General features: G+C 47.3%; 1 protein-coding gene across 42 annotated transcripts in view; it reads left to right on the top strand.

Moving 5' to 3' along the window:
* The first annotated feature begins 1,184 nt into the window (after window positions 1-1,184).
* Window positions 1,185-13,209, top strand: part of SORBS1 (sorbin and SH3 domain containing 1) — a 231,573-nt gene continuing 219,548 nt past the window's right edge. For 12 of the 42 annotated variants that reach the window (XM_043597041.1, XM_043597036.1, XM_043597032.1 and 9 more), the window contains exon 1: window positions 1,196-1,305. The gene's annotated coding sequence lies outside the window, so the exon portion shown is untranslated. Of the gene's footprint in view, window positions 1,306-13,209 lie in introns of all 42 variants that reach the window. The other 30 variants (XM_043597058.1, XM_043597069.1, XM_043597065.1 and 27 more) reach the window with 9 other exon arrangements.

Genomic DNA, 13,209 nt, shown 5'->3' with positions numbered 1-13,209 from the left:
CACAGCTTGTTAACTGGAAACGTGCTTTGGCTGAAGATTCTTGCCAAGGGCGGCTGGCAAAAGTCAGTTTTGTTCAGCCCAAATGATGACTGTTCTACCTTTAGGTATGTCCCAGGGATGTCGGCAGCTAGGCGTGGCTGCTTGCTGGCCCTGAGACCTTGGGCAAGCAGCTTCCTTTCTCTGATTCCTTTTCTGTAGCACTGGTGGGGGGCGGGGGGTACTGGAGGAGGACAGGATGGCATGGCCAGGGGTTAGCTCTGAACTCAATCTAACAAAGTACCCTTCTCTTCACTTGCACATTTCCCTGTTTTATTCTGTTCACTCTATGTTTCACATTGCTGGGGATTTTATTTTTTCACTTGTTTGTCTCCCTCAGTGAAATGGAAGCTTCATGAGGGGAAGCTTCACTGTTTTCTACGGTAACCCCAGGGCCCAGCACATGCCTGCCATGGAACCCCTGAATGTGTGTTTTATAAATGAAATCTCAGAGCCTGGGTTCAAATCCTGTTTGCAATGCTTTCTGTGTGACCTTGAGCAAGCCACTTAAATGTTAACAGTTTTCCCATTTGTAAAAATAGGGATTAGTGACAGTGCCTCTTTTATGACTCTGAGGTTCAAATGAGAAAATATCCAGTAAGTATTAAACACTGGCTGGTACAGAGTATAATTATGATAGTAGCAAACATTCATGTAGCACGACGACTAGGCACTGATCTAAATGCTGACATATGTTAAATATGTTAACCTTCACTACATCCTACTGTTACAACCATTTTACAGATGAGCAAACTGGGCACAGGGGTTAAGCAACATATGCACTCAAGACATGTTAGCTGTTATTTTTATGCCTAGGTTCCTTCCCAGCTCGCCGCAGGCGAGCCCTCTGAAGGACCAAGAGGGCGCGCGGGGCCAGCCTCGGGCCCAGCCAGCGGCCAACCAGGACGTAAAGGGTTACTGGGACCGCGCACGCCGTGTTGCCGAAGACCCGCGGGCCCGCGCTCTCGGCTCACAATGCCGCGGGGCGGGGCGGCGGGGTCCTACTTCGCCTCCCATTGGCGCACACGCCCCTTCCTGTCACGGCCGGGCCGGGCCCCGCCCCCCGACCCCGCCCCCCGCCCCGGCGCTGCCGGAGTGGACGGTTCCAGACGCATGCTAATGAGGGGGCGGCCGCCTCAGCCCATTGGCCGGCCGCGAAGTGTCGGTGAAGTCAGCGGCGAGTCCCAGAAAAACAGAGCGGGGCCAACTGCAGCGTGTAGTGCGAGTGGGGCAGGACGCGCGCCGCCCGCCCGCCCGGAGACCCGCAAGGTAAGCCCGCGCCAGCCGCCCGCTCGCCCGCCCGCGCTCGCCCGACCGGCGGCGGCGGCGCCGGGGGCGTGCGGCGGCCCGGCCCCCGCGGGCGGCGCCTTTGTTCCGCGCTAGGAGGAGGCGCGTTTAAAGGGCCAGCTGTTGGAAGGACTTGGGGGACGCCCTCCCCCAGAGCATCCCCCGTGGTCACGGGGAAAACCGTGGTCCCCCTTGGCCGAACCCTCCTTCCTTCCTGCTGGGTGGATCCTCAGTTTCTCAAGGAAAGTTCCCCAGGGTGCGGGGCTTCCCGGGATTCAGGTTTTGTTTTATTTTTTGTGGGTGGGGGTACGTGCGATCATGGCCTCTGCTAGGAGAGAACGTCCGCCTGCCTCAGGCTGGCTGCAATATGGGTGGGTGGAGGAGACATCAAAGCCCGGGTGGGTTTGCGCTGTAAAGTGAAACTACCGAGGAGGGGCTCCTCTGCAGCAGCCAGAGGAAGAAGGAGGGAGCGAGCGGCAGGATGGAGGCATCGCAGGTGTGTTCATTTATCAGCATCCCCCAGGAGGAGAGGGCGGCGGGAGGGGCGCTAGGACGATCCGTCTGGCCTAGGACCCGCCTGAATGAGCGGGTACGTGTGTGGGTCTGGGAACACCGTGCGTGCCCATCCGCCCATGCTCCTTCATTCCCCAGAGTGACTGGCAGCATCTTGCTAGGCAGCTTATCACCGACATGGACGGAAAGCCAACTCCTTTCTCCGAATTCCCCGGGCATCCCCGGCTCCCACCTGGCTGCTTTCCGAGGTGGCTTCCTTGATACGCGGCAGCGCCATTCAAGATAGAGGGGGAAAGAGGCTTGAAGTCATTATGTACCGTTCATGGGGGAATATGCTGTCGAATTCTGCATCCCCGTGCATCCGCTGTCGTAAGATGGCTTTGAAATTCACCAGTGCATGCTTTCTTCAGGCAGACAGAATTTATTACGCTATTACATTGCTACATAAAAGCAGAAGGGATCCCACTGAGCGTGGCTCCTTTTATCCAGACCCTGGGTTTTCCCAGCATGTTCTGGCTGAGCCTTTGGATTTTTGTTTTAAACTGAGCGCTGGGATGCTCCTGTTGTCACAGGGCCGACCTGCTGAAATTGCCAGAATTGATTTCGCTGTCAATAGGAGGGAGGTTCGTTTAGAGACATCATGGAACCTATCTAGCAGTCGGGCCTCTGACATCACCCCGCCCCCCCCGGCCACTTTTCTTCTCATAAGTGGAGGCCAGGGATGGCTTGTCTGTCTCCACTCTCCTTGGTTTTCAAGCTCCTCTATTTAGAGTCAGTTGTGTGGTTTTGATTGAAGAGGTAGCTTGGTGGTGACTGAAGAGAAGGGGTGGATTAAAAGTGGGGTGGGCAGCAGATGGGGACAGCAGCTTCAATGACAGAAAGCACATGCTGGACATTTGGAGACTCCAGATCTACAGCCCTTAGAGACAGGTGAGCTAGATGGTTCTCTACCCACAAGAGGGTGTGTGTGTGTGTGTGTGTGTGTGTGTGTGTGTGTGTGTGTGGGCTTGAGGGAGGGGTGGGGGAAGAGGATGCTGCCAGCAGTTTTCTGCCCCACCCTCTTGATGCTGCCTTAAATAGCTCCTTGCCAGCCATGCTCTGCTGTCTCAGGCTCTTGGCCTAAGGGGATGGCAGGGAAGGGTGGGTCTGTTGGCACCTTTGCTCAGGGCACTGTTAGAGGGGACTGTTAGGAAAAGGGTAGTTGTCCTGGGGTTGCAGAGAGCTCATTTCTCAGCTGGAGGGCCCAGAGTTGAACTGTCACTGGTGGCGTCCCAGCAGGGAATTAGCAACTGAAAAGAAATGCTTTCTACCCTGTGGGGCAAAGAGATGGGAAGATATTGTCATCTTCCCTTCGACCCCACCCCCAGTTGGCCCCTTCCTCCTCTGACCTGCTTTCTTTCTTTCTAGTTGGAGAGCTCCTGTGAACTTTTCTGAAGGGATTGGGAATAATGCGGGGTGAGGTAGGAGTTCTGGGAAAGGCCGAGCAGATGCTTCTTACTGGCAGAACAAAGGACTGTTCAGCTCTCCTCTCTTTTCCCCTCCCTAAAATAGAGTTGAATATAGATAGCAGAGTCTGGGGTTTTCTTTGCAGAGTATGAATGGGCAGGGTTCTGGAAAGAAGGCTTTTATTAGGTAGCATTGGTAATGGCCATTCAAACTTAGCTCTGGACCCTTCCTTGGACATGGACATAGATTTGCTGTAGAGGGCACTCACTGGTAATTTAGGATTTAATCTGTCTCTGTAAAAGGAAACAGAAAGTTCCAAAAAGCTTTGGTGGAGAAGGTCTGGGCCAGAGGCAGGACAGCTGGCTTTGATCCTGGCCACTAACCTGCTTTGGACTTTGGGCTAGTGGCTTCCACTCTCTGGGCCTGTGTCCTTGTTGGGAAAAAGTGGGAGCTCTGGAGAAGACCATTTCCAGGGGTTCCTGACAGCATTACTGTTCTTAGATTCACAAGTACAGTTTGTGAGGGCATTTTAAGATTCTATTCTGTTTGCTAAACTGATGTTAAATTCACAGTATTGCTCAATGGTATGAAAGAATATTCCACGACTTCGGTTTCTGATGGCTTCAGACTGGCCTTTTCCTTGATTAGTACAACTCAGAAGGTTTTTACTGTATGCAAATAATTAGGAGCTAGAACGGCCTTGAGTGAGAGGCATCCACCGAGTGAGAGGCACCCACCGTCTGAGTGGGTGGTTGGTTGGGGAGATTCGAATTGGCAGAATGCTAAGGAAGCGGAGTTTCTAGAATTCGTTCTCTTTTCCTGTGTGTGTTTCACTCATGGCTTTATTTATGGTTATACAGGTGAGTGTTCAGATATTTAGAGCATGAGCTTTGGAAGAAAACTCTGTGATTGCCAGGTTTCACCCCCCTCACTGAGGAATTTGAGAGATTAGGAAAGTTTGGTGATTTGTCCAAAGTCATACAGGTAGCAAGATGCAAAGCCAGGGCAGGAACCCAGGTGGGGTAGATTCTAGGTCCTGTATTCTAGATTTATCTCTTAAACTCCCTCCTCCTCTGAGATTCTAAAATGGGATAGCCAAAAGTAAGGAGGAAATAGGGGGTGAAGAAGGGAGAGGTTGGGGGCAGGTCAGGTGGGGAAGGGGAAAAACACAGACCCCAAGCTTGGAGGAGAGAGGGATGATGCTGAAAAGGGAGCTGCCAGCTGTGATAACAGACTCCTGAGCCCCTGGAGTGAAGTAAGTGAGCAGAGGCTTGATGTAGACGGGGGTGGGAGTGGATGGATGAGAGGCCAGGCTGGGGTTAGGATCTCCTTTTGACCCGTAGACTGCAGAGTGTGGTAGAGGCTGCTTTGTTTTAGGGTCAGCTGAGGCCTTTGGAGCCACTCGGGCAGGTAGAACTTGAACATGTGGGAAGTCAGGTGTGCTGGTGGTGATGCCGGAGAATGCTGAGGTGGGACCCAGTTCTGCTGAAATCCCAGGTTTTTTTGTTTTTGTTTTTGTTTTTGTTTTTGTTTTTTATGTGCAAAACTAAGTTTTCCATGGAATTTCTTTTCAACTCAAGCAGCATTTTCTCCTCTTGCATTGGTGTTTTGTATGTTTTATGAGATAGTGTTTCATGTACTCCCTTTTCAGAGGCCAAACTTGGAGATGACTGATTCACTGAACTGTAGCTCATGTGAGGGGAGCTTCTGGCCTGGGATCTGAGCTAAGCCTCAGAATTTCAATGAGCAATTAAAGAGTTGTGAACAGTGGTTAACGGATCAGTAGCTATTCAAAAGCAAGGATGATGGGGCGCCTGGGTGGCGCAGTGGGTTAAGCGTCCGACTTCAGCCAGGTCACGATCTCGCGGTCCGTGAGTTCGAGCCCCGCGTCGGGCTCTGGGCTGATGGCTCAGAGCCTGGAGCCTGTTTCCAATTCTGTGTCTCCCTCTCTCTCTGCCCCTCGCCCGTTCATGCTCTGTCTCTCTCTGTCCCCAAAATAAATAAACGTTGAAAAAAAAAAAATTAAAAAAAAAAAAAATTAAAAAAAAAAAAAAAAAAAAAAAAAGCAAGGATGAAAGGTGATAATAGCCCAAGCCAACAACTGGCCTGTATGGTGTAGTTTACTTTGGCTGGTTCGTCGGGCCTACGGGCCTACGAAGTGTCTCTGTAGATCCTTGGGTTGTTCCCTCTTTTGGTGTTTGGTTAGGTGTGTGGGTCTGTGTGTCTCTTTGTCGTCCCATTCTGCCTTCCCCACATCTTCCTCCTCTATACATTTCTTTCTGTCTCCTCCTGTTGTGTCTTCTTACCCTCCTCCCCCATTCTTTCTTTACTGTCAAAAATGTAGCTTTGTAGTGTATTTTAGTGTATTTACTGTTATTAAAATTTAATCTTCTCTGTTCTTAATTTAAAATCAGTTGAGTTCATTCTTTTTGAATGTGCGGGTATGTGTTTTACACACAAAACAAACAAAGCAAACCCAATTAAATTGCTTTTTACTCCTTTCTGTGTGGCCTTTTATTGATTTCTGCCTCCCCTTTCCTCCCCAGCCCCCCTCCCCCTTTCTTCTGTGGTCAGTAGTGGCTCTTTATAGAAAAAAAATCCCCAGCTTAGTGTCATGTGGCTATTGTTTTTACAACAAAAACAGTTACAACAATAGAAAAAGTTTCCACCCCTGTGTTGTGGACACAAGGGACACCCTCTCCCAAGAGATGTGCCCTATTTCTTGACTTCCTTCCATGGAAAGAGTGTCTGCAATGTATTCTCCAATAGAGGCCTGTACTGTAAAGGTTGGGGGTGCTGATGACGAAGCTGGGGCTCTTGCCTGTGATTCTGGTAATGCTTAGAGTCGGAGAGGTGGGTGGGCTTATGGCCAAGAGAGTACATCTAAGAATTCAGTGTGATGGTTTTTCCTTGTTTCCGTCAGCTGACCTACCCCGTCAGTGGCAGGACCTAGACCTCTTTGGAAAAGAATGAGCTGCTTCTCAGCCTTCTGATTCATCTTGTTTGGGACCCAGGGGAGTGTAGGCACCCACTGACAGGTTGTGGGTATGAAGTCCCAGGTGCTTTGATGGATGCATGCTGTACAGCTTTAAAATTTTCTTCTGACTCAGATTAATTACAGAGAAGATGGAGTTTTAGCACTCAGTGGTCAGCAGGTAGTGTAGCGTCTAACGCTGGCCTTGCAAGCAAGAAGTTGCCTTGAAATCTCTAGTTAATATGTTAAAAATTCACATGCGTTTTGTATTCTACTCTGTAATATGTCTGTGTTGGTTTTAGTATAAAAGTATTTGAAATGCTTTACTGTTGAGTACAACTGATGGTCCAGGAAAATGCTGTTTTTCTTGGGCCTTCACTTGTCCGTGCCCACTTTATTTTTAGTATTATTTTTTTAAGTTTATTTATTTATTTTGAGAGAGAGAGAGAGGCAGGCAGAGAGAGAGAATCCCAAGCAGGCTCCTTGCTCAGCACCAAGCATGACGTGGGGCTCGATCTCATGACTGTGAGATCGTGATCTGAGCCGATATCAAGCAAGAGTCAGATACTTAACCCACTGAGCCACCCAGATACGCACCCATGCGCATTTTAATTATGTACAGCAGGTCCTGTACCCCAGCTGAAGAAGCCAGCAGTGGGGCGCAGGCATCAAACCTGTTGAGAGCTGCCCACCCCAGCCCTCCCTGCTGGCTCTGCCAGACCCACTGGATGTCCCAGTCGTTCAGACCTCATCCATGTCCCGAAAGACCAGGTTCTCTCTCACACCAGGGCGTGTTCCCTCACCAGAAGGCCTTTTTTCCCCTTTGCCTGACTGACTCCTTGGTCTCCGTTCAGACTCTCCTCACATCTGAAAGAGGTGTTGTTTTTTTTTTTTTATTTTTATTTTTTCCTGTGTTCAGCAGTAGCTGATTCCTGTCTGTCTTTTCTACCAGATTGTGAGATCTGGCAAGAAAGAATCTGTGTTTTATCCCTCTTTAAATTCAGTTTTAATTTACATCAAAGTCGTATACATATTCACATATATAGTTTTAAAAGTCAAGTAACATTGCAATGTTAATGAAACGCTGTGTCACCCCTCCTCATAGCAGGATTACTCTCCAGAGTCAGTCACTGAATGTGATTTCCTATTGCTGCAGTACCAAATTACCACCAACATAGTGGCTTGAAGCAAAGTAAATTTCTATTATGGTTGCATTCGTTAGAAGTCTGAAGAGGTTCTCACTGGGCTAAAGTAAAGGTGGTAGCAGGGCTGCATTACCTTCTGGGAAGAATCTGTTTCCTTGCTTGCGTCTTCCAGCTTCTAGAAGCTGCCTGCATTCCTTGGCTCCTGGCCCCCTTCCTCTGCCCTCAGAGCCAGCAGTGGCTGGTTGAGTCCTTTTCCCGTTGTATCACTCTGAACACCTCACCATCTTCCTCGGCCTCCCTTCTTCCTCCCTCTTCCACTTTTAAGGACACTTGTGATTACTTTGGGCACACCTGGTGATCTAGGGTGATCTAGGGTGATCTCCTTTAAATTCACTTGATTAGCAACCTGAATTCCATTCCCCTTTGCCATGTAACGTGTTTATAGGCTTGGGGATTAGGATATGAACATCTTCATCTTTGAGGGGCCATTATTCCGTCTACCGTAGTCACTTCCACCCCTTTTAACTGTTTCTCTTGATATTGCTATTATATTTGTAAGTTCCTGCTTACAGTGCTGTTTCCTGATTGTTCAGTTTGGATATTATTCCTTGATGTCCTACCATGGATTAGAGGATCCCTTACTCCCCTCATCTCCCCTCCTGTCCCTTTCCCACACACATCCCTTCCCTTCCATCTTGTTTTCCTGATGTGGTTACATCACAGTTTGGAGTTACACTGATAGTCAGTGCTTCAGTTATTTTGGCCATGTAAATAGTGTTCATGGCTGAGTCATGTAGTTCTGCTATAATGATATTTCCTTTCTTGTACATCTTTTTTTGTTGTTGTTAATAATTGCCTTGTTTTTTCTACTTAGTTTTCTGTGTACTTATTGCTAATTATCAAAGAGTCTCTGACAGCATTTCAGAGCATCTATTTTTTTTTTTTTATAACCTATGTTCCTTTTTCATTTTATTACAGTTTTTCCCCTTGGAGACCTCCCTCCCAGAGGCCTCCATCCCTCTCCTCTTTTCTGGGTTGATTGACCTCTAGGCCTGTGATATGACTCATTCTGGGGGCTCCTTCACCTTGTCCTGGGCAGGATCCTATGTTTCCTCTTTCTTGGTTTATTCCTCCAGGAGGTTCTAAGAGAGGGTCTGTGGAAGTTGATCACTTCTAACTTGCATGTCTGAAATATCCTTGTTCAATATTTACACTTGATTGGTGGTTTGATTTGTCTAGAATTTTAGGTTGAAAGCCATTGTCTCTTAGAGTTTTGAAAGCATTGCCCCTCTGTCTTCTAGGTTCCAATATTAATGGCAAGAATTCAGATGGCCATTCTGATTCTCGATTACTTATGAGCAACCTGCTTTTTTCTCACTGAAAGTTTTAAATGTAAATTTTCTTGCTTTAAAAATTATTGTGCTGGGTCCTTGGTGTGCTGTTTTGATCTGAAGACTCACATTCTTCAGTCCTGGGAGATATTCTTATATTTTTCTTTGATAATTTCCTTTCTTCTTTTGTCTTTGGAACTCTTCTGTTAGTTGGATATGGGACGTCCTGGGTTGAGTTTACAATTTTTAAATCTTTTATTTCCTGTTTTTCATCTTATTTTTTACCTTTTTTTAAGTTTATTTATTTGAGAGAGAAAGCACGCGTGCATGTGTGCATGTGGTGGGAGGAGGGGCAGAGGGAGAGAGAGAGAATCCCAAGAAGGCTCCATGCACAGCAGGGAGCCCAGCATGGGGCTTGATCCCACAAACTATGAGATCATGACCTGAGGTGAAATCAAGAGCCAGATGCTTAACTAACTGAGCCACCCAGGTGCCCGTATTTTACTTTTTGAGAGACATCTTCAGCTTTTCCTTAACTCTTTTGAATTTTTAAATTTTGTTTTCGTGGTTTTGCATGAAACACACTTCCGTGTTTACTTTCTAGAATTCCCTAGTTACTTCTCTAGTGGTCATTTTTTTTTTTTTAATAGCATCTTGTTTCATAGGTGCAATAAATTCACTTATGTTGGGTTTTGTGTGTGTTTTTTTAAAATTCTTTTTATGTTTATTTATTTTTGAGAGCTAGAGACACAGAGTACGAGCGGGGGAGGGATAGAGAGGGAGACACAGAATCTGAAGCGGGCTCCAGGCTCTGAGCTGTCAGCACAGAACCCAACGTGGGGCTTAAGCCCATGAACTGCGAGATCATGACCTGAGCCAAAGTCGGACACTTAACCGACTGAGCCACCCAGGTGCCCCAGGTTTTTTGTTTTTTGAGTTTGTTTTGTTTTGTTCTGTTCAGTGTTTTTCTGTTGTTTCCTGCTTTGTCTTTGTTTCCCCCAAGTCCCTTTTCCTGCTTGTTTTGGTTACTAAATTTCCCATAGGAGCCTTCCCTGTCCATTTATATTTTAAGAGTGAATACTAAAATGCTGATTGGGCATCTGTGTGACAAGGAAGGGGGCTTAACTTCCTTGTAGGGTTCCAGAAGAGAGCCTGCTTTTTTCCTGCTGGTGACACCTAAATGTCAGTGCCTATAGATCTTTTCCGTGGGGATGTTGGGTTTTCCTGGAGAAGAATGTTGCCTGGGGGTTTAATAGCCTGGTTGTCCTGCATTCTGGGAGCCTTGATGGCAAAGGAGGCTGGGTACCCTGTTTGGTATGCAGACTTTCACTCCCTCTGTCCTTTTCTGAAGGTTGCCCCCTTCTCTGCCTTCCTCTCTCAGCTATTCCCCTCCCTCAGCTGTGTCTGAATCAGAGTCTCTCTTGTAGTTTGCCTAAACAGTGAATCTCTACCTTTTTCCTGAGGGAGGGAAATCAGACTGAGCAGATTGCAGGCAGGGAGACCCTGGGCTGGAATCGCTCCTTGAACAACTTTTAGCAGAGTCTCTTTTTAGCCCCTGTCCCCTCCCCTCTCAGTCCTTGGTGCCTCCAATTCCTGAGGCTTCTCCTGTTTCTGTGGCATTAGTCCCCTCTTGTTTAGTGGTTTCTTCCCCTGCTTGCACTTAGCAGAGCAGAAACCTGAATCACCTACTGCATGGTGGTCAGCTCTCTGTCTTCCAGAGTTTTGTTGATGTATCTTGTCTGCTGTTGTTTCCTTTCCATTAAAAATCAAATTTTTCTGGTGGGGTTCTGGGAGACAGCAGGGGTAAATATGGGTGTTTTAATCCTCTGGTTTGACCAGAAGTTTCATCTCTTTATCCAAGCCCTTAAACTGGTACCTGATATATCATATATTCCCAAGAAATGTTTGTTAACTGATTGAACACGCATTTCTAAGATGGTATGGCTACAGTTAGTCATGAGATTTCAAGAGAGTCCCAAACATACAATCTTACAAAGATAAATCCGTTGTTTATTCTGAAGTAGATGTAGTAACTGGCAACAGATCCTGCCATTCTCCCTGTGCCGTGTAGGGTAGGGAGCACCATGAGACAGCATTGTAGGCTTTTGGGCTAGAGAGCGACAAGACTCAGATGCTGTCTCTAGGCTTATCACTAATGACCCGAGTCACCTTTAGAAGTCACTTAACCTGTCTGGGTCTTGGTTTTCCCAGCCTTAAAATGAGCTATTGGTCAAGATTTGATTCCATTCACTGCACTGAATACCTGCTGTGTCAACGCATGGTGCTAAGATCCTTCCAGGTATGTCTTCTAAGGCAGCCAGGTCAGTGTTTTGTATATACATCCGTTATGACATTTGTCACACTGGATTGACTGTGTTTGGCTTATATGTCTTTATCCTGATGGTAGTTCGGTGCCTTGCGCAGTCCGTACTCTGCAAACTTGACCTCTCGCTCTTTGTAGACTGGGTTCCTTGTGAGGGCCACATCGTAGTCCTCTTTGTGTCTGATATCATCCTTGGTGCATAGCAGGTGTATGGTACACGTTAGGCTTTTCCACTTAGTGTACATCAAGGACATAAGAAAATGTGAGTCGCTCTGCCAGAGTTCCCAGACCCTGCTTGGAGAACGAGGCCTCACTTTTTGGGAGTCCAGCTGCACACTCCTTGACTCACTCTTGGAGCAGGGGGCTCAGATGTCAAGTGCAATGATGGTAGAGTCAGCAGCCATAGCAGTTCTGTACCACAGCCTTGACACTAGAGGATTGTTTCCTCCAAGTAGATCACAGTCATGTATTTGTTTAATCGGCCTCATACTGTTACAAGTTGAGATCAGATCCATCTTAACTAAGAAAGTGAATTACAGACCTAATCCTGTGTTTGTAGTGCTTACAAATACTTAAGTGCTTTTTCATCATTTATTTTGGTTTTCCTAAACCTGTGAGCTAATGTGCCAGGACTAGTAAGTTGAAATTTTAGGGAGATAAATTTGGCTTGATAGAAGCACTTTCTATCACGAGAGCCATTCCTTGCTGTACTGCATTTGGGAAGCCCTGGGCTCCTTATCAAGCCAAGGTTGGATGTCTGTTGACCAGGGAACCTGGAAAGTCAATCCCTGGGCAGGAGATGAAGTCGCATTAGAGCACCTAAAAAGTTCTTTGCTTTTGAGTTGTTCAACAAAGAATCACTGAGCACCAGCCACAGACCGGGGGGTCTGTGCTGGGCTCTGGAAATACAGCGGTGACCACAGAGAACCAGCAGCTGCCTTCGTAGAATTTATAGACTACAGCTGAACTGTCTAGTGTGGTAGCCACTAGCCATATATGGCTACCTATGTTTAAATTAATTAAAATAAAATACAGTTTAAAATTCAGTTTCTTGGGGCGCCTGTCTGGCTCAGTCACTGGAGTACGCGACTCTTGATCTCAGGATTGTGAGTTTGAGCCCCATGCTGGGTGCAGAGATGACTTTAAAAAAAAATCTTTAAAAATAAAAGAAAATTGAGTTTCTCATTCACAGAAGCCCATTTCCAGTGCTCAGTAGACACACGTGACTAGTGGCTGCCTTGTGGACAGCACAGATACGGTATGTTCCCTTCACCTCAAGAAGTTCTCTTAGGCAGCCTGTGCTGGCCTGCAGAGCTAAGATTCTGTGTTTTTTTTTGTTTTTTGTTTTTTGTTTTTTTTTAATTTTTTTTTCAACGTTTATTTATTTTGGGGACAGAGAGAGACAGAGCATGAACGGGGGAGGGGCAGAGAGAGAGGGAGACACAGAATCGGAAACAGGCTCCAGGCTCTGAGCCATCAGCCCAGAGCCTGACGCGGGGCTCAAACTCACGGACCGCGAGATCGTGACCTGGCTGAAGTCGGACGCTCAACCGACTGCGCCACCCAGGCGCCCCAAGATTCTGTGTTTTTAGACCGTCTGCGATTAGCCTTGTTTCACAGTTGGGGCAGCTGATGCACAGAAAAGCTGTTTGTTTAAGGTCCTGTAGCGGGATGGGCCTGAGCTGGGAACAGATCTCTTCACTTGGAGCGTGGCTCTTCTTGCTGGGAAGTGAGGTGGGGAGTGGACTGACTGAGGGCGTGGTCTCTGCGCTCAGGCTGCCTGAGCTCACATCCTGGCTCTGTCGCTTCCTAGAGCAAGTTACTAATCTGTGCCTCAGGTGCCTTGCCTGTAAAATGGAGAAAGTACCTACCTCATGGCATTGTGGGTGATCCAATAATGCAAATCTTTAGAACTGTGCCTGACACGTTCTGCTTGCTAGGTTGAGAATGAGAAGGTGGATAGAAGTTATTGGCAGAGTCAAGGAAGCGTTTTCTTTTTTTAAATTTATGTTGTTTTATTATTGTTATTTTTTAATGTTTATTTATTTTTGAGAGAGAGCACGCACATGTGAGCTGGGGAGGGGCAGAGAGAGAGGGGAAACAGAGGATCTGAAGCAGGTTCTGCACTGACAGCAGTGAGCCTGATGTGGGGCT

This window comes from Prionailurus bengalensis, chromosome D2 (genome assembly GCF_016509475.1).
Source record: "Prionailurus bengalensis isolate Pbe53 chromosome D2, Fcat_Pben_1.1_paternal_pri, whole genome shotgun sequence".
Lineage (NCBI taxonomy): Eukaryota > Metazoa > Chordata > Mammalia > Carnivora > Felidae > Prionailurus > Prionailurus bengalensis.
The sequence above is the reverse complement of the archived record's forward strand: the minus strand, read 5'-3'. Positions and strand labels throughout refer to the sequence as shown.